Source organism: Ornithorhynchus anatinus, chromosome 4, assembly GCF_004115215.2.
Source record: "Ornithorhynchus anatinus isolate Pmale09 chromosome 4, mOrnAna1.pri.v4, whole genome shotgun sequence".
In the NCBI taxonomy this organism is placed as follows: Eukaryota; Metazoa; Chordata; class Mammalia; order Monotremata; family Ornithorhynchidae; genus Ornithorhynchus; species Ornithorhynchus anatinus.
The window spans coordinates 30,811,505-30,833,507 of NC_041731.1; positions in this window are offsets into that span (position 1 = coordinate 30,811,505).

Genomic DNA, 22,003 nt, shown 5'->3' on the forward strand with positions numbered 1-22,003 from the left:
TTTTAGGGGTGAGTCTCAAATAGTGACAGAGGGAATAAGGTGCCCCTCCTTGAAAGAGGAAGGTGTTATGCAAATGAACCTGTGGGCCAGGGTGATGGAGTCTAGTTCTGTGGCATGAATTTGGGTGGCATGACCATGCCGTGATCCTTATAATAGTACTGTTTATTAATCACTGTCTGCAAAGCACCGTACTAAGCGTTGGGAAAGAATGGATGGGGAAGACAAGCAGTGTGGTCTAGTGGAGAGAGCACAGGTCTGGGAGTTAGGAGGACCTGAGTTCTAATCCCAGCTCTGCCACTTGTCTGCTGTGCGGCATTGGGCAAGTCACTTAAATTCTCTGTGCCTGTTACCTCATCTGTAAAATGGGGATTAAGACACTGGGCCCTGTGTGGTACATGGACTACGTCCAATCTAATTAGCTTGTATCAACTCCAGCGCTTAATACATTGCCTGGAACATAAGTGCTTAATAAATATATAAAAATAGTCTCCGGACTTCAAGGGACTCACAGTCTAAGAAAGAAAGTGCGGGGAAATGATCTGTCTGGGTGGGTGCAAGAGGGAAGAAGTTTCAGTTTGGGACAACCGCCAAATGGTCTTCAACTGCAGAAGCCAAAGGTGAGTGAGTCTAGGCTGGACCAACCCACTGTCTCCTAAAAAGTCTTAGAAAGACCCTGACTTCCTGGGTCTCTTTCCACCTGCACAGGTGAGCTGAGGCAACAGAGATTTTATCCTCAGCAATAGAATGTGATTTTATCAGAAATGTTCATCAATCTAAACAGTCTTAAGGAGCCAGGCCATCAAACACGTTGATCCAAGGCATAGTATCCAAAAGTAAAGGGAAAAGTGGGGTTGGAAGAGAAATGGCAATCTTCTCTAAAGTCACCACAGATTACATTAAAACAATTGTCTTTCAGACCACCTAACTCTTAGGTGCATTCTGATCTTGCCATCCTGACCTAGGAGCAGGACACCCAGAGAGCCTGTGGTTCTGTAGGTTAAAGGTGTAAGGAGTTGCTGTGGGTCATTCTCATATATACCAAGCAAGTCCTTACAGATGCCAGAAAACACCAATAAATAACAAACCAGGGAAGTTGGTTTATTAATTTTTTAGATTTTAAAAATTGTGCCCTTCACTGGAATAGCCTCAGGGAGCAAGCGTAGTAAAATATAGCATCAATTAAAATACTTAACCGGTGGCACAATTAATAAAGCATAAGAATAAAAGAGTATTGCAGGAGCAGGCTCATCTCATCGCCCCAGAGGGGATAGGCCAACTTCCAGGCAAATCTGCAAACTGCCCTCAAGGTCAAGGCCCTCAGGCTCTGGCAGGCCCTGGGATCCCAGAGGCTCATCTGAGCTCGGGTGACTAGATTTGGGGGAGCTCAAAGTGGGGCAGGAGGAGGGGCCAAGAGAGCTTCCAGGGTACAGGGAAGGAAAGGGAGAAAGAGAGCCAGAGAGGGACAGTGACAAAGAGAAAGACAGAGAAGAAGAAAAAGATAGGCAGACAGTAGCTAAAGGGGAAAGTAATTAAGGAGGACATAACCAGAGGGATAAACATCTCACTAAGACACACCCACCCTCTTCACCTAGCCACCACTTCCTGATTCACAGAAATGGACTTCCTGAGCTTGCCACTCAGGTTGAGCTGATAGCATGCTCTCCACCTCTACCATATACCCTGATTTAGTGACCAAGCCAGAAACCTTCAGGAAACAGCTAGCAAGTAACTACTTCAGCATCAATGGGTGCTGCTGCTATTGCTTCTGAGATAGAGGAAGAGGAGGGAGAAAAAGAGATGAGGCAGAAAAGGAGACTGGAGGACCTTTTCTTCTGATCCTCTTCCTGGCTGATAATAGGCAGCCACTCAATTAGTGATATTCATTGTGTACTTAATGTGTGCAGAGAATTGAAAAAGCAGAAATCTAATGGCTGCCACTCTGGGTTTTCTGGGTTGGGGGATATGTCCCCAAAGCACAGGACCACCCAATTTACTGTGGAGCATCTGGTAGCTGCTTCTGAGATCTCACTGGATTGTCCCACTTGACAGGGATTACCAGAGTGACTTTGGAGACCCTAAGCAGATGTTCCCTGGCTGGTTTCCGTTGGTCAATCAATGGTATTTATTGAGCACTTACCTTGTACAGGACACTGTACTAAATGCTTGGGAGAGTACAAAATAGCCTCAGCAGACACAATCCCTGCCCACAGTGTACTTACAGTCTGGAGAAGGAGTTCTCAGAGGCAGGAAGCTGCAGTGGCAAGATGGATTTAGATGTTTTGCTTGAGGGAGGGCAAAACTTACTGCTGCCATACTTCTTGCTCCGGGACTCCTCCAAATAGATATTAAACAAGATATGGCATCAAGGGAGTAACATCCCAACCCTTCTCTGCCTGCACCACACTGATTACGTGACCATTGCAGGTTACTCATTCCAGGAAAACAGGGAAAGCAGCCTGGATCCTCTGTGTCACCGGAGAGCCACTTCCATAACTCTGGGTGACCAGATATATCACATCAGCTGAGACGTAATGATTTTCATAGTTCTCTTCTGCCACCTTAAAGTGAGCCCCATTTGGATTCCATAGCTAGGTAAAACCATAATCTGCTTATTTTAGCCTGAATTTCAAAGAAAAAGCAAGATAATTCTGCCATGTCCTTGATGCCTAGGGAGATTGCACCAATAAAGAAGACTGCTGTAGTATAAAAATAATAATAATATTAATGATGGTATTTGTTCAGTGCTTACTATGTGTTAAGTATTGTTCTTAGTGCTGGGATAGATACAAGCTAATCAGGTTGGACACAGTCCCTGTCCTACATGGGGCTCACAGTCTTAACCTCATTCATTCATTCATTCAATAGTATTTATTGAGCGCTTACTATGTGCAGAGCACTGTACTAAGCGCTTGGAATGAACAAGTCGGCAACAGATAGAGACAGTCCCTGCCGTTTGACGGGCTTACAGTCTAATCAGGGGAGATGGACAGACAAGAACAATGGCAATAAATAGAGTCAAGGGGAAGAACATCTTGTAAAAACAATGGCAACTAAATAGAATCAAGGCAATGTACAATTCATTAACAAAATAAATAGGGTAATGGAAATATATACAGTTGAGCGGAGGAGTACAGTGCTGTGGGGATGGGAAGGGAGAGGTGGAGGAGCAGAGGGAAAAGGGGAAAAAGAGGATTTAGCTGCGGAGAGGTAAAGGGGGGGTGGCAGAGGGAGTAGAGGGAGAAGAGGAGCTCAGTCTGGGAAGGCCTCTTGGAGGAGGTGAGTTTTAAGTAGGGTTTTGAAGAGGGGAAGAGAATCAGTTTGGCGGAGGTGAGGAGGGAGGGCGTTCCAGGACCGTGGGAGGACGTGGCCCAGGGGTCGACAGTGGGATAGGCGAGACCGAGGGACGGTGAGGAGGTGGGTGGCAGAGGAGCGGAGTGTGCGGGGTGGGTGGTAGAAAGAGAGAAGGGAGGAGAGGTAGGAAGGGGCAAGGTGATGGAGAGCCTTGAAGCCTAGAGTGAGGAGTTTTTGTTTGGAGCGGAGGTTGATAGGCAACCACTGGAGGTGTTTAAGAAGGGGAGTGACATTCCCAGATCGTTTCTGCAGGAAGATGAGCTGGGCAGCGGAGTGAAGAATAGACTGGAGCGGGGCGAGAGAGGAGGAAGGGAGGTCAGAGAGAAGGCTGACACAGTAGTCTAGCCAGGATATAACGAGAGCCCGTAGCAGTAAGGTAGCCGTTTGGGTGGAGAGGAAAGGGCGGATCTTGGCGATATTGTAGAGGTGAAACCGGCAGGTCTCGGTAACGGATAGGATGTGTGGGGTGAACGAGAGAGACGAGTCAAGGATGACACCGAGATTGCGGGCCTGAGAGACGGGAAGGATGGTCGTGCCATCCACAGTGATAGAGAAGTCTGGGAGAGGACCGGGTTTGGGAGGGAAGATGAGGAGCTCAGTCTTGCTCATGTTGAGTTTTAGGTGGCGGGCCGACATCCAGGTGGATACGTCCTGGAGGCAGGAGGAGATGCGAGCCTGAAGGGAGGGGGAGAGGACGGGGGGGAGACGTAGATCTGCGTGTCATCTGCGTAGAGATGGTAGTCGAAGCCGTGAGAGCGAATGAGTTCACCGAGGGAGTGAGTGTAAATGGAGAACAGAAGAGGGCCAAGAACTGACCCTTGAGGAACTCCAACAGTTAAAGGATGGGAGGGGGAGGAGGCGCCAGCGAAGGAGACCGAGAATGACCGGCCAGAGAGGTAAGAGGAGAACCAGGAGAGGACGGAGTCCGTGAAGCCAAGGTGAGATAAGGTATGGAGGAGGAGGGGATGGTCGACAGTGTCAAAGGAGATGAGCGAAGTGAGGCACAGAGAAGTGAAGTGACTTGTTCAAGGTCGTAGAGCAAGTGGTAGAGTCAGAATTAGAACTCAGGTCCTTCTGACTCTCAGGTCTGTGCTCTATTCCTTAAGCCATGCTGCTTCCCCAGTATCTGAGCCTTCTGGCTCCACAATCGTCATGATGAAAACCATTAGACTGTAAACTATAATGCAATGAAAATATGATGTGGGTATGTATTTGGTAATATTTACGGTTCCCTATCAGTTAGGCAACTACCCTGCATAAGCCAGACAGTGAATTTTAAAATCTTATGATGATTCTGGTTGTGCACTGAAAAAACCACCCTAATCCATTGAGTCAAATCAAGGGAGTAAGTCACTGGCAAAGGCTCCTTTAGACCAGGCAGTGTTTTGACATTTCAGTGGACATGACCAAAGATTTTCATCTTGAACGTGCTTCTCCTCAACAGGGAGGTTGTGATTTGGGGATCTTTTAAATCCTATCTTTAGGAGGTTACATAGGTTGGGAACTTCTTGGGGAGAAGGTACTTATCTTAACTTTCTGTATTTACCCCACATTTAACTCTGCACTGGGCACATAATCAATACTCGGAAAATAACCAAGTAATCCAAATGATAATATACTTTCAAATATTTGGAGGCAGGTGTATCATATTGGGATGCTTCTAGCCCTTGCTGTCTATTGAGGAATAGCTCTATTGAGCAAATACTTCTACAAAGATAGAAGATAAAGTGGTAAAAATGTAAATAGCACCAGGCACTACAAGCAGAAAATACCATCGTATCAATCAATCAATCTTTCATCCATTATGTGGTTAGAACTCCTCACCCCCTGTCAACTTCTCCCAGTCACATTCACATCCTTGGTGAACTTTATTATCTGTGTCATTTTTGAAAACAGAGGTCACTAGATAAATGTCAACAATCCCAGAGTCCAAGTCAAATAATCACTTTAGTGATGTTAGTTTAACTCTCACACTGCCTTGTGTGGAGAATGTTAGCACAAGTCCAAAGTACTCAGTAAAACGTTTTACAGTATTATTGTTACCATCATTATAATCATCATTATTATTGTGTTTGTCAAGCACTTCCTAGAAGCATCATGGCCTAGTAGAAAAAGCATGAATCTGGGAGTCAGAGGACCTGGGTCCAAACTCTGCCACTTCTCTGCTGTGTGACCTTCTCTCTGTTGTGCGACCTTCACTTCTCCATGCCTCATTTCCCTCATCTGCAGAATGGGGATTCGATCTTTGTTCTCCCTCCTACTTGGACTGTGAGCCTTGTGTGGGACCTGATGATCTTACATCTACCCCAGTGTTTAGTATAGTGCTTGGCACATAGTAAGCACTTAAATACCACAATTATAATTGCTATTATTATGTGTTAAGCATGTTTTAATCCCTGGGGTAAATCCAAGTTAATCAAGTCAGACACAGTCCCTGACCCACATGGGGCTCACTTTTGAAGTAGTGAGGAGAATAGGCATTGAAATCCCATTTTACAGATGAGGAAACTGAGGCACAGAGAAGTGACTTGCCCAAGGTGTCACAACTGGCAACTGGTGGAGTTGGGATTAGAACCCAGATTCTCTGATTTGCAGGCTTATGTTCTTTCCACTAGGTCATGCTGCTCCTCGATATCCAGCAGGAACTCAATAATTCATGTTATTGATCATTCATTTATTCAATCAATCTCATTTACTGAGCACCTACTGTGTGCAAAGCACTGTACTAAGCCCTTGGGAGAGTAAAATATAAAAAAACAAATATTCCCTGCACACAACAAGTTTACAGACTAAAGGACAAGCTTAGTTTTGAAGGTGATGATTATTTAAATGAATAAATTAATGAATTTATTGAATTAATGAATTGTATAAATGTCTGTCTCCCCCTCTAGGCCGTATGGTCCTTGTGGACATGGAACATGTCTACCACCTCTGTTGTACTCTCCAGAGCACTTAGTACAGTGCTGTGCAGACAATAAGCATTCAATAAATATTCATAATGATGATGAAGTAAAGACTGTAATAGAGTAGACACAACCCAACTGAAACACTACTGTGGACATCTACATGCCTACTCCAAATCACCAACCTCTGATGCTCTCCAACTATATCTTTTTGTCCAAATATTCCTTCTCTCAGCTCCTTTAGAAAGAGTAATAACATGTAGTAAGGCCTTACTTGGTGCAGAGCAGCACTCTACTGAGCACTGGTTAAAAAAAATACACAGGTGAAAGTTAGATATGGTCCTTGGCTCTCCAGGGACTCCCTGTTTAAAACTAAAGTGGAGAAGCATTTGCCAAAGGACACAGCAGGAAAGATGAAATAATATGAATACAAAACCACACACACACACCAAAAAAAAAAGTTCAGTGTCCAACAAGCCATGTGGTAAAGGGATTCTCTTACAGCTGCAAGACAATGCTACTCAGGTGATCTCGAGGCCAGTGTTGGTGGAAAGAGCTCTGTGAGACTCCCTCCCTACATTTTCCCATGAGTTTAAATTAGCCAGCTGGTCGGAAGTTGAATTTTTTCCCCTGTAATGATCCAGGTAATGGCAGGATTTTATTCTCAATTTGAATTTACCTCTGTCTGTTTCCTTGGCTTTGACCCAATCTATGGAGTTTCAAGGGGAAAGAGAGAGCTGATGATTTTGAGCTGATTACAGGCCATCAGACTCTCCATGCCTCTGAAATTACGGTCGGCCCAGAGAGATGGACAGATCTGTGCTCTCCGCTGCCACCGTCGGGTCATGCGGTTAAGGGAAAGGATGGTGATCAGGGAGATACCAATGGTTTCTTTTTTTTTTCCCTCGGATGCTCTCTAAATGGATATGTATTATCCTGACAGCTTTGAGTGTGAATCACCCCATTTATGTGATATTTCCAGCAACTTGGCCAATTTTGTCCACCTTTTGCCATGGAGAGCAAGGAAATTAACAGTGGCTAATGGACTGATAAAATTTGAGGTGCCAAGACACTAGCATGTGACAAGAAGGGTCAGTCCCCGCCTGCTTCTTTTCCTATTTTCTCCTCTGTCAGATATTTATTGTAATAGTTGAAAGGCAGCATTTAGCTGTCCTAGAAGTTTCCATTTAAAGTTTAGCCTCCAATCTTCCAGGGCAGAGTCAAAGGAAAAGCACCTCTGAAGATCAGACTTGATTTGGAACAGAGAGACTTTGAACTTTGATTTGGGTGACCACATTTAACATTTCCAGATTTGGCCAGCAGAACTCATTTAAAATAGAGAGAAGAAGGGAGCAGGAAAATTGGGTGGAACTAGTATTTACTTGCAGAAAAATAGTGGCTTTGCACACGTCAATGAGTGATGGAGTAGCAAGGTAGCAAATATGCCAAAGAACAAATTCCACCAGTGAATTAGATGGAGGTTCTAATGAGATCCACGCAGTATTTATACTGTCTCTTTCTTGAGGAACTCAAATTACTTCATGGAATTTTATAATAAGTCTTCTCTCAATTTGCCTTGGAAAAAAGGGGGTGAGTATAAAATATTCCCACGTTGGACTGCACCACTGAAGAACAGAGACATTAAGTAATTTTGCCAGTCACACAGCTAGTCGATAATAGAATCCAAGTCTTCTGACATTCCCATCAATTGACCATCTATTAACTTGCCTGCATTTCCAAAGCAGTCAAGTAATGTGTAGTCAACATAGAGTGTTTTCAAAATAAGGGTGCATCTGCTCTTAAAGAAACTTGCCCTAAGGCTGAAATCTCACCCAGTTTTTAGAAGAGCCTTAACACTCAATCAGTTCACTTCCTCCTATTTATCCTCACTCCTATCCCAGAAAATCCCACTTTGGACAGTTGGCTCCTCTCATGTTAACCCAGTCACTGTGCCTCATTCTCAACTCTGTCACCAACCACCTCTTGCTTGTTCCCTCCCTTCTGCCTAGAACTCTCTCTCTCTTCAAATCTGGCAGATCATTTATCTTTCTAATCTATAAAGGAGTACTAAAATCATATCTCCTTCAGGAGGGTTTCCCTGATTAACCTCTCATCTCTCAACTATAATCTCATTGTGGACAGGAAATATGTCTGTTCATTGTTATTTGTACTCTCCCAAGTGCTTAGTACCGTGTTTTGCACACAGTAAGCATTAAATAAATGTGATTGAATGAATCTCACCAGCATATTTCCACCTATTTCTCCTTCAGCACTTTTCTGTCACCTAAACACTTTGGTAGTTACTAACTCTCCCCCTCCACCCATAGCACTTATGTACCTACTTTACACTTTGTTGCTTCCCCCACCTCTAAATAACTTGAGTGTCTGCCTCCCCTGTTAGACTGTAAACTCCTTAAGGACAGGGTTGTCTCTACTCACTCTAGTGTACTCTCCCAAGTGCCTAACTCTGCAAAGAGTTAGTACCAAACGAATACTACTGATTGAGTAGGAGAAGAGTTGAAGAGAAATACTTTAGCACTCCTTTATTTACGTTGTACAACTTCGTTTTTCCACTTTCCGTTTATCTAAATCATATTAATGGTAGTGATGGTCTCTCATTTACACAGATTCTCATACATCCAGATGCCAAACCGTTATAGATACTTAGTCTGTTCAAGAAGTCTGCATTTCCCTTTCCACAATCCAGAAGAAGAGTTTAGTGTTCTGAAACTTCCAACTCGGTAGTTTTACAGGTTAGGGTTTTGTTTTTTTATGGTATTTGTTAAGTGCTTACTATGTACTGTACTAAGCAGAGGGCCAGAAACAAACTAATCAGGTTGGACACAGTCAATGTCTCTCATAGGGTACATGCTCTTAAACTCCATCTTACAGATGAGGAAACTGAGGCATAGAGCAGTTGAGTGACTTGCCCAAGATCATACAGCAGATAAGTAGGAAAAGACCCTAGGTCCTTCTGACTTCCAGGCCCATGCTCTATCCGTAAGATTACACTGCTTCTCATTTCCCATCAGCTACTCCTGCAAGGAGGAACCACAGGACTGAGTGCTCACATGGGAGCTTCATTCAGTCAGTTGTAATTATTGAGCACTTACTGTGTGTAGATCTCTGTACTAAGCACTTGGGAGAGTACAATATAACAGATTTGTGGAAGTGTTCCCTACCCACAGGGAGCTTAGAATACATCAGAGGTTCTGCTGCTCAGGTGAAAGACACTGAAAATCAAGGCACTGGCTCTTTAAACTCTGCTAAACTCCCAAGGAAATAAGGCCAGTGCAAGTAACATTTATTCATTTAATAGTATTTTCTGAGCGCTTAGTGTGTGCAGACTACTGTACTAAGCACTTGGGGGAGTACAATGCAAGAATAAACAGACACATTCCCTATTCATTCATTCAATAGTATTTATTGAGCGCTTACTATGTGCAGAGCACTGTACTAAGCGCTTGGGATGAACAGGTCGGCAACAGATAGAGACAGTCCCTGCCGTTTGACGGGCTTACAGTCTAATCGGGGGAGATGGACAGACAAGAACAATAGCAATAAATAGAGTTGAGGGGAAGAACATCTCGTAAAAACAATGGCAACTAAATAGAATCAAGGCGATGTACAATTCATTCCCTACCCATACAAGCTACCCCTGGGATTGGGAGAAGAGCTAACCATCCCACACCAAGTGTATCAAGGAGTTTGAGAAAAATTGAACCAGATGTTTTGGTACACTGCATGTGCAAATTTGCAAGGAAAAGGAAAGCAACTATTTTATCATTTAAGGCAATTATAGTAATTTAAAAAGGAAAATCAATAGGTTCCTGGAGGCAAAAGGATGCTAGAGGAAAAATCTGTTTGTTTTTAAGAGGCTCTGATTAATGATGTCACAGTCCCTCTCCCTAAGAGAAACTAGGGAAAAAGCAAGGTCAACTGTGAGTTTCTTATCTTAGTTGGGGAGTTAGGGGGGCCAGCAGGCTCTGTGGCTGGTATGTTCAATTATAGGAGGTCTGAAAGACATTTTAATCTAATTTTTAAATGGGAAATCTCATTATTGAGGAGGTTTTAGGTCATTCTGTGAGAGCACGTTAATTTTGTGACTTCAAGTAGGGGTGCAAATAAAAATCTTCCGACAGGAACAGGCAGGCATTTAAAGGGCAGTGGGGAGTGGGCATTTTGGGTAGGGAGGTGAGGTGGGGGCAAAGCATTGAAAACCACCACCATGACTGGAATTGCACTGAGCAGGCACTTCTGTGGAAGATAGGAGATGAGAAGGAGCTGCTCCAGCATCCACTGCAGTTTGATGAGGGTCTTGGGAACCCTTCAGATCTCCAGGCCAGGTTGGTCTCCCCATCCTGCCCATCAAAAAGTGGGATAAGCGGAAGCGGCGGGAGCATGGGATGGTGTTTCCCCCATCCTTAGCCCGGAGCTATGCCGGGCTTGATGCCAAAGGACCAAAGTGCCCATTTTGAATAATTCATCCTGAAATGGTCACACCAGCAGTGACTGTTTTAGGGTGCTCCATTTTGGCTTCCTCTCACCTCTGGCTAAACGTGAAATTTGAATATATCAAGTGGGACTGAGAATTAAAACCTTCTTATAGATAGAAAAAGGAAGCCGCTGCTCTACTTTCTGAACCATTTTGATCCCTTTCTCCCATTCTTTCTCTCTTTCTCCATCCCTGGAGGCCTTGGGGTCTCCTATATCCATGTGGATGTCCCCAGTTACACTTTCACTGTCCACTTCCTCTCACTCCTCAATTCCAAGGACCTCCTGCTCCACCTCACCAACTTGGGCACACGCTTGATCTCATCATCTCTAGTCGCCATACAATCTATACCCTGATCGATTCTGAAATTCCTCTATCAGATTGCAGCCTCCTCATTGTTTTTTTTCTACCACACAACCACTAACAGCAAATCTGTCCTGTTCCTCCACAGAAACCTCTGATCTTTTGTCCCCTTCCAAAATTCTAAAGCCATGAAGCTTCATTTGGTCTCCATACCCAAACTACCTTCTTTAGACATGCAAATTAACACCCTTAACATCACCCTCTCTGCTGAACTCAAATCCCTTGATCATCTGTCTCCACCAAATTCGTATCACTACACCACAACCCTTGATCATCTAAATAGTCAGTTTCTGCCATTTCTGTGTTTGAACTGTGGACTAGTGATGGCAGAAATCCAGGTCCCTGGTTGACCTGATCCTTCTGAAATTCAATCTCCCCTGTTTTAATTCTTCCCTCTCCTGACAACAATACTTCTCCATCCTGACTCCTATATTCATTGTTCCAGCCAACTGTTTCAGATGTATAACTCTCTCCTCAAACCCCCTGCCTCCCTCTGCCCAACTCTTTCCCTTAATGACTAGCCTCATACTTCAGTGATTAAACTGAAATCATCAGGTGGGAATTTCCCTAATATCTGCACTGCTCCACTTCAGCCCCTCTCTCATCCTGCTCCTTCTTCAACTCTCTCCATATTCCCAGCAGTACCTAAAGAGGAAATCTCTTGCCTCCTCTCAAAAGCTGTCTTCCACCTGCACCTCTGACCCTGTCCCTTCATATCTTATTAAAATACTTGTCCTGTCCCTTTTTCACTCCCTGACCACCATCTTCAACCATTTATTTTCCAATGACTTCTTCCTTACTTCTTTCAAACATGCTTCATGCATCCCCTATTCAAAAAACCCTCCCTACACCCCTCGGTTATCACCCCATATCCCTCCTACCATTCCTTTCCAGACTCCTTGAGAAAGTTGCCTAGCATGCTGTCTCCACTTCCTCTCCTCCAATTCTCTTCTAGAGCAACTCCACTCTTGTTTCTGCCCCCTTCGTTCCTCAGAAATGTTCCACTTTAAGTTCAGCTGTGACCCTCTGCTTGCTGAATCCAATGGCCTCTACTCTATCTTAATGCTCCTCGACCTTTCAGCTGCCTTCATCACTTTGGACCATCTTTTTCCTCTTGAAACATTAGCCTTGGCTTCCCCGACACTCTCTTCTTCTGGTTCTCTTTTCTCTCTGGCCTCTCATTCTCAGTCTCATCAAGCAGTCATATTTATTGAGGGCTTATTGGGTGTAGAGCCCTATACTAAATGCTTGGGAGAGTATAGTATAACAGAGGTGGTAGACACATTCCCTGCAGGGTCCTTCTCTGCCTCCTACCCTCTAATAGTGGGATTCCCTCAAGACTCAGTTCTTGGTCCCCTTCTATTCTCCATGCACATACTCCCTTGGAGAACTCATTCACTTGCATGACTTCAACTATCATCTCTACGAGGATGCTTCCCACATTTACCTCACCAGCCCTGATCTCTCTTTCTCTGCAGTCTCACATTTCCTCCTGTCTTCAGGACAGCTTTACCTGAATATTCCACTGACACCTCAAACTAAACATGTCCAAGCAGAACTCATTTATCTTCCCACATGAACCCAATCCTCCCTCTGTTTTTCCCATCACTGTCGAGAGTACCACTCTACAAGCCCTTACCCTTGGCTCTGTCCTGTACTCATCTCTCTCATTCAATCAAAATATTCAGTCTGTCACTAAACCCTGTCAGCTTCATCTTCACAACATAATTAAAATCCACTCTTTCCTATCCATCCAAACCTCTACTACTCTGATCCAAGCATTTGATTACTATCCTGCCTTAATTACTGAATCAGCCTTGACACTGACCTCACAGCCTCCTGTCTCCTCTCACTCCAGTCCATACTTTACTCTTCTGCTTGGATCATTTTTCTAAAAAAACATCAGTCCACATATTGAGACTGTGAGCCCCACTTGGGATAGGAACTGTGTCCAACTCAATTTGCTTGTATCCACCCCAGTGCTTAGTACAGTGCCTGGCACAGTGCTTGAAAAATACCATAGTTATCTCATACTCCTCAGAACCTCCATTGGTTATCCATCCAACTCCACATCAAATAGAAACTCTTTACCATCTGCATGAAAACCCTTAATCAGCTCACTCCCTCCTACCTTACCTCACTAGTTTCCTACTACAGCCCACCCAGCACACTTTGCTCTTTTAATGCCAACCTATTCACTGTACCTCAATATCGTCTCTCTCACTGCTGACCCCTTTCTCACACCCTCCCTCTGAGCTCCTTCCATATCTGCCAAATCACCACTCTTCCCACCTTCAAAGTCTAATTAAAGTCACATCTCCTCCAAGAGGCCTTCTCTGATTAAGCCCTCTTTTGTCTCCCTTTTCCTTCTCCCTATGCACTTGGATATGTACCCTTTAAGCACTTGTGTACATATCGGTACCCTATTCTCAACCCCATGGCACTCATGTGCATATCCATAATTTATTTATAATATCTGTCTCCCTCTCTAGACCATAAGCTCCCTCGAGGTAAGGAACATGTCTACCAACTCTGTTGTTCTGTACTCTCCCAATCACTACATAGCCTGTAATGGGATGGTAGCATGGTCTAGGGGAAAGAACAAAGGCCTGGAAGTCATAGGATCTGAGCTCTAATATGGCTCTGCCAATTACTTGCTGTGTGACCTTAGGAAAGTCACTTAACCTCTCTGTGCCTCAGTTCCCTCAACTGTAAAATGGGAATTAAATACCTGTTCTCCCTCCTACCCAGACTGTGAACCCCATGCTGGACAGGGGCTGTGTCCAACTTAATTAACCTGTATCTGTCTCAGCACTCAGATCAAAGCACTTAACAAATACCATTCAAAAAAAATCTTGTTGAGAGAATGACTTTTAAATAGGATAGATTTCCATTCTACCATGAGTCTACTGGTATTCCTTGCTTGCCCTATTTCCGGGGGTGTCACAGTCTTCTTTCAGGACCCGTCCTGCCAGGTAGCTCCCTACCCCCAGTGGATTGTCTTCATTCAGTCCGAGACCCAGAGAGGGTAGCAGAAAGAGTTTTCCTTGCTATCAAGCTGAGGGTCTATCAAGCCAGATTGCAAATGGGGTCAATGTTGGAATTTCCCATTGGGACCAGCAGGGGACAGTGCTGAGTGACGGGGTGGAAGTGGACTTGTGGTTTCCCGCTAATTGTCTGGGATCCTTTGAACTCCCTTCTGTGGGCACCACGGAGAGCATGCTTCAGCCCAGTCCTTCCAGCAAACAGATGGAGTGTTTGTTGACGTTTCGGTGACAGCTTGAAAACTTGTCTCCTCCCTCTGAGCTGAGTGGGCTCTGCCTTGTCCCCCCATCTGCCATCTCATTTTAAAACTAGCAGAACAACTCGAGTGAAGCAATTTCGACTTTTTCCATCTGTGCACAGTTAATTAAGAGGGTAATGAGAGCTCCGAATGAACAAGCCCAGCATTAATTCAAGATATGATTAAGAGAAGCATTTCCAAAATCAAACTCTATATATACATAGCTATTTGGTACCAGCAAAGTTTTCAATCCAAGACCCTTTCCTGCATGGAAGCTAGAGGCCCCAGTTTGGTTGTTGGGTGTGTGGCTGATTTGTGGGGAAAATGTGCCACGCTCCTTGTTGGCAGCTCCAAGAAATTAGGTTCATTGTGAAAAACACCCAACAACAAGGTGGTTTCCGCTGCAAACAACAGATTCTGATTTGTTTTCATGAGGTGCATACCAAAGAACATCATCCTAAAAAGGACAATTTACCTTTCTGGGAGTTAGAGCAGAGAGACAAAACAGAGGGTTTGCAGAGAGTTGCACATGTGGCAGGTTGTGAAAGAATCTACTTCTCATGCCTTAGCCTGATTAGTTTGGTCTCATCTGCTCTTCAATATTTTTCTTGATTTGTTTAGAAACCACCTGAAAACCATGCCTTGGCCACTTATCCTTTTGCAATTGGTCCATAGCCTTGGGTGGGCGATGGGGTAGGTGTGGGATCTTGTTCTACAGCAGAGTGGGGCATTTGTTTTTATCAAGGTTGCAAGCTCCAGTGTAATGCCAGCATGGGGAATAGCACTCCTACCAACCCCGGTCCCCTCCTCAGTTCCCTGTCCCTGTCATAGGATGGGGGAAGAGGGGAAGAGGAAGAAGGTAGTTTGTAGCATAATATTCTGGCCAGAACTTCCCTCTCAGGTAATCTCTCCCTCAAAACTATAAATTCACTGTGGGCAGTGACTTTGGGCAAGACACTTCTCTGTGCTTCCATTGCCTCATCTGTAAAATGGGGATGAATAATAGTAATAATAATAAGATTTGTTAAGTACTTACTGTGTGTCAAGCACTGTTCTAAGCTCTGTGGTAGAACCAAGCTAATCAGATTGGACACAGTCCCTGTCCCACATGGGGCTCACAGTCGTCTTAATCCCCATTTTACAGATGAGGGAACTGAGGCACAGAGAAGTGAATGTCTTGCCCAAGGTCACACAGCAGACAAGTCCTTCTGACTCCCAGGCCTAGGCTCTATCTATGCACTAGGCCATGCATGTGGGATGGGGACTGAGTCCAACCTGATTGCCTTGTACCTACCCCAGTGGTTAGAACAGTGCCTGGCACATAGTAAATGCTTAACTAATACCTAAAAAAAAACAACCTCTCTGAACATACCCATCTCTGGCTGAGCAATCCCAGAATTTAAAGTCTGACATTTGATACAGCTTCACACCACTTTGTTGGATGTGGGTTCCAAGCCCTGTTCCCTGTTGGGAGTTTCCCACATTGGGGTCTTCAGTTCTGCTGCAGACATTCCCTTGGGGCATCTCCATCTCTATCAATTCTGAAGCTTAATTTCAAAAATAGAAACTGGGTCAAACTCTCAAAAGACTCCAGCAATAATCCCATAGCGGAGAGCTTTGAAAACTCTAAAACCCTGACAAACAATGTGTGCCTCTTAAAGATGACAAGTAGACAGTGAATAACACAAGGTAGCCATCTAGTGTGGATCTAGCCTAATGTGCTAGGTATATCTAGAGGGTTCATGCAATGTCTCACTGCGGAGGTAGAGCTAAGAGTCACTGTCCCAGCCTAAGAAACCATCTTGAATCTCACTCAACTGCTCTGTATTCATTGTTTTGCCAGTAGTGTATGCATCCCTGTTAAAATCAGTAGACACCCAAACAAACCCAAAGTGTCTACAAAGATCCCAGGTGGTCCTGCAATATTCTTGTTCTGACACATATACACACACTCACACACATACACACACATATGCACACTCTTCAGCAGCAAACTAGTAGATAATCCAGCTAATGTACAGTAAAGAATTTCACCAAGAAAATTCAAAACACAGTCCTCTCACAGAAGATGCCACTGGTGGTGAAATTCACCCACGTGACCCTAAAGGTTAATGTGGGACTCTCAGACCCAGTTGCATTTTGCACACCAAGACCGACCCTTGCTGTGCTGTTGTGTTTATTGCATGCAGCTATTGTTGCTCTTTTTGCCTTTGCTACCTTATTTCCTGCTCCTTATGGATCTTCCCAAGGTGGCTTTGGTTCTTTTTAAGGTGTGGGATGGGAAGGGTGGTAAATGGGAAAAAGCTTTCGAGCTGGGAACAAAGTCTTTACTTTTCTCTTACACAAACCTGCCCCTGGGAATTCTTATTGGCATTTTCTTGGTGGCTCTAAAGACTTAACCTGGTTGGGAAGGGGCAAACTGAGAACTGATAGTGGCAAAGCTCCCTTGGGGATTGACCCTCCTAGGAAGATCCATAAGGAGCAGGAAACAAGGTAGCAAACGTGAAAACAGCCACAAGAGCTGTATGCAATAAACACAAAGGTCAGCCTTTGTGTGCAAAATGTGACTGGAACTGTGAGTCTCACAATGACCTTTAGGGTCACATGGACGAATTTCACCATCAGTGGCATCTTCTATGAGTATAAAGGGGAATTGTGTTCCAAAAAAGAATAAACACATGCAGGTGTTTAAAAAGTCCCCAACATGTTTATTCTAACAATATTGGGATTACCCATTACTGTACTAAGTGCTTGGGAGAGTAGAGTACAACAGACTTAGCAGACACATTCCCTGTCCATATCGAGCTTCCAGTCTAGAGGAGGAGATAGACATTAGTATGAATAAATAAGTAACTTACAATATAATTTAAAAATACGTAAGTGCTGTGGGGTTGGGGATGGAACGAACATCAAATACCCAGAGGTCACAGATCCAAGTGTAGCTCATCAACTCTGTCGAGTTGTATTTGGGTAATGTCCATTGTAGACAATCTTTTACAACCTTGTCACCTTGTCACCAATCTGATCAATCCACCCTATCAATTGAGCTGGTTTTCCAACATGGGCACATTATATCTGTTGCCGAACTGTACTTTCCAAGCACTTAGTATAGTGCTCTGCGCACAGTAAGTGCTCAATAAATATGACTGAATGAATGAATTGTATCTACCTATCAGTCATATTTATGGAGTGTTTATTGTGTGTGGAGCACTGTACTGAACACTTGGGACAGTACAGAAAAGCAGAGTTGAGAGACACGTTCCCTGACTGGACAGCTTCTCCACCCCTTGCCTCAGTTAAGGAAGATTAGCTGAGAGTTGCTGAATTAATCAATCAATTGTATTCATTGAGTGCTTGGCTCAGTGGAAAGAGCACGGGCTTTGGAGTCAGGGCTCATGAGTTCGAATCCCAGCTCTGCCACTTGTCAGCTGTGTGACTGTGGGCAAGTCACTTAACTTCTCTGTGCCTCAGTTCCCTCATCTGTAAAATGGGGATTAAGACTGTGAGCCCCACGTGGGACAACCTGATTCCCCTATGTCTACCCCAGCGCTTAGAACAGTGCTGGGCACATAGTAAGCGCTTAACAAATACCAACATTATTATTATTATTATTATTATTAAGCACTTGGGAGAGTACAGTACAACAATATGACATACACATTCCCTGCCAACAAAGAGCTTACATTCATGAGGGGGAGACAGACATTAATTTAAATAAATTATGGATATGTAAATAAGCGATGTGGTTCTGGGAGCGGGAGATGAATTAAGAGAACAAGTCAGGGTGACCAGAAGGGAGTGGAAGAAAAGGAAAAAAGAGTTTAGTCAGGGAAGACTTTTGGAGGAAATGTGCCATATATGGGGTTGCCCATAATTCCTTCACCTTGAATTGCTTTGCCTGGAAGATCTCTTAAAAGGAGCTGTGTAATTGCTCTTTATCTGAGTACCACGATCCCACCTTTCTGAAAGTTGTAGAAGGAAGCTGAGATCAGCGAACAGCTGAAATCAGAAATCCATTCCTCAGCCCTACTGAACCATCAGTGACTTAGTGGAAAGAGCAAGGGCTTGGCAATCAGAGGTCATGGGTTCTAATCCCAGTTCCGCCACTTATCAGCTCTGTGACTTTGGGCAAGTCACTTAACTTCTCTGTGCCTCAGTTACCTCATCTGTAAAATGGGAATTAACACTGTGAGCCCCTTGTGAGACAACCTGTTTACCTTGTATCTACCCCAGTGCTTAGAATAGTGCTTGGCACATAGTAAGAGCTCAACAAATACCATAATCATTATTATTATTATTATCAGAATGATGCATTGCAGTGAAACTTTTTTTACAGTAATATTGGGAAATAACATCCCAGAACCAGTGGCCACTCTTCACCACATCCCCCCTTCCTGGATCCTTGGGAGGGAAATTGAAGTTTGTAATCTTTACCAAATCACCGTTCACAGAAAAGCAGTATATCCTAGTGACTAGAGTACAGGTCTGTGAGTCAAATGACCTGGGTTCTAATCTCAGCTCCACCTCTTCCCTTTTGTGTGACCTTAATCAAGTCACTTGACTTCTCTGGGCCTGTTTCCTCTACTGTAAAACGGGGATTCAATACTGTTCTCCCCTCTACCTAGAATATGAGCCTCATGTAGGTCAGTGACTACATCCTACCTGATTTTATTGTATCTATTTCAGTGCTTAGTGCAGCACCCAGCACTTTGTAAGTGCTTAAGAGAGAGTACCATTTTTATTATCTCTCCTAGCCCAGTCACATTATTTGTGTGTCTGGAGTGGAAAGGGGAATGGTGGATTGGACAGCCCTACTTTGCAGAATGATCACTAACAGCAGAAGCCATAAACCAAACTCTGGGGCATGTTCGGGTCGTGGCAGGTGGAAAGCGGAGGGTGAGTGGGAGAAGGGGCACAGTTGGACATGAAAAAAATGCCCTTTCCATGGAACTTGTAACTGACTTTTCATCTGAATTTTTTTTTCCTCCCCACTGAGTTCAAACTCCTGGAAATAAAGGCCAGTAATGGAAAGTGCTGACAGTATCTTAACTAGAGCAGTGTGAAAAGAATGATATAATAGTTTACTCCAGGTAATGCCATGGTGATTTTTAATTTACATAATGTCAAAATGCAATATGTGAACTTTTGAAAAAGGGAAAAGCCAGCGATAAAAAAAAAAGCATCTATTTATTCCCCAAGCCTCAGCGGCTTCCTGGCTGAACTCACAGGGATGAAAGTCTAGGGGAGGAATGAAATATGGAGGCAGGAAAAAGATGTCAGGCCATGATATTTTATGTTGTGAGTTCCCCTTTCTGTCCCCTGAGGGGCTCAATAAGGGGAGAGTGGACAGGAATCACTGGTGGCATTTGGGGTCTTTTGCCCATTTGTATTATCTTAGCATTTTGAAAGGACATCTGACTCTAGATTATTTCTTCTCCTTCCCCAAGGAAAATGAGAATGATCTTCAGGAGCTGGGCTGTGAATCACAGGCAGGGGAACATATGGTCCTTCTAAGCCAAATCAGTGGTCACTGAACATGCCGAGGGTTGGGGAAGCAAACGTTCCCAAACTGGTCTTGTGATGCCAGTGGAAATAGGCTAGCTCAGGTACCAAAACCACCCTGTCTTGCAACCAGGCAAGGCAAAAAATGAATCAAGTGAAGCAGTGTCCTAGTGGAAAAAACACAGACCTGGGAGTCAGAAAACCTAGGTTCTAATCCCAGCTCTGTCACTTGTCTGCTGTGTTACCTTGGGCAAGTATTTAACTTCAATGGGTCTCAGTTTGCTCAACTGTAAAATGGGGAATCAATCTCTGGCTTCCTTCCTACTTAGACTGTGAGCCCCATGTGGGACAGGGACTGTGTCTGATCTGATTAACTTGGATCTAACCCAGTGATTTAGAACAGAGCCTGACCCATAGTAAGTGCTTAATAAATGCTAAAATTTTTACTATTATCATTATTAAGTGCTGTGCCAGTGATGGAGTTAATCCAGGGGGATGACTGTTGAGAGAAGAGTTCAATTTAAATTGAGTCATGAGAGAGGAGTCCCCACAGCACAAATTCACCAGTACCAGTAGTTAGATTTATTAAGCACTTACTGTTGTCCAAGCATTGTACTAAATTTATGAAAAGAATACATGGGGTGGGAATCAAATATGGGGTAACCTAGTGGAAAGAATACAGGCCTGGGAGTCAGAACGACCTGGGTTCTAATTCTGAAATTTCCACTAGTCTGCTGTGTGATCTTGGGTTTGGTCAAGTCACTTAACCTCTCTGTGCCTCAGTTACCTCATCTGTAAAATGAGGATTAAAACTGTAAGCCCACGTGGGACATGGACCATGTCCAACTTGATTAACTTGTATCTACCCTAGCACTTAGTACAGGGTCTGATACATAATAAGCGCTTAACAAATACTATTAAAAGAAAAACTTTCTCTTGGTTTGTGTAGACAGTTCAGGTAGAGCTACATTTGCCAAGAGGAAGACTTTTATCTTCTGGGCACCCACATTACTTGTTGTCCACATTACGTATCTGTCCTATTTCTTGCAAAATGATCCGCTCTGCTGAAATTGCAAGAAAGCACTTGATTCAAGTGAGTTTCTGGGCCCATTATTATTAAAGCGGTTGTATGGAGGCATTAATTGCAGCAGCAGGGGAGGAAGCACTCTGTGACACTTTGTAAAGTGGAAAGAAAAGCACATGCAGAATTGCTTTATTTGTCCATAATCCAATTGGGAATTTGGGTCCATTAAGAGGATTTAGATCCACTTTCCACTAGGAACCTTACCAAAGGATGCTGTGGTCACTTCATTCTACCCAGTCCAGAAAGCAAACTGGCAGGATCAGGGTCTCTGCTTCCACCCCAAAGAGGCTTGACCCCTTGCCAAAGGCCTGGTTCCCTCCCTGGGGAGAGAATTCTTTCCTAGAATGAGAGAGAAAACTGCCTACTTTGAAGGGAGGGAGGCCATTAACATGAGATGAGATCACCTAGTGGGGCTGGGGAGGGAAAAGAACTCTGTCATCGTCAAGATCATTAGGCTACAGGAAGACCCTGATGGCAACTGCACCCATGCTGGCAATATGCCCTCCTGGATAGAGCATGGGCCTGGCAGTCAGAAGGACCTGGATTCTAATCCCAGTTCTAGCACTTGTCTGCTCTGTGACCTTGGGCAAATCACTTCACTTATCTGAGCTTTTGTTACCTTATATGTAAAATGAGAATATTTTGAGCACTTTGAGGGACATGGAGTATGTCTGACCTGATTATCTTGTGTCTACCCCAGCAATTAAAACAGTGCCTGGCACACATAGTAACCACTTAATAAATATTAAAAAAAACCCTAGTGACAACATCTGAAGTTCACTCCTGATTATCTTAGGGACAGTGTATGGTAAGTCACTTTACTTCTCTGTGCCTCAGTTCCCTCATCTGTAAAATGGGGATTCAAACCCTATTCTCCCTCTTACTTAGACGGTGAGCCACAATTGGGGCAGAGACTGTATCCGACATGATTTCCTTGTATCTACCCCAGCTATTAGAAGAGTGCTTGGCATATGGTATTTAACAAATATTAGTATTATTACTCTTATCATTATTAGTATTCA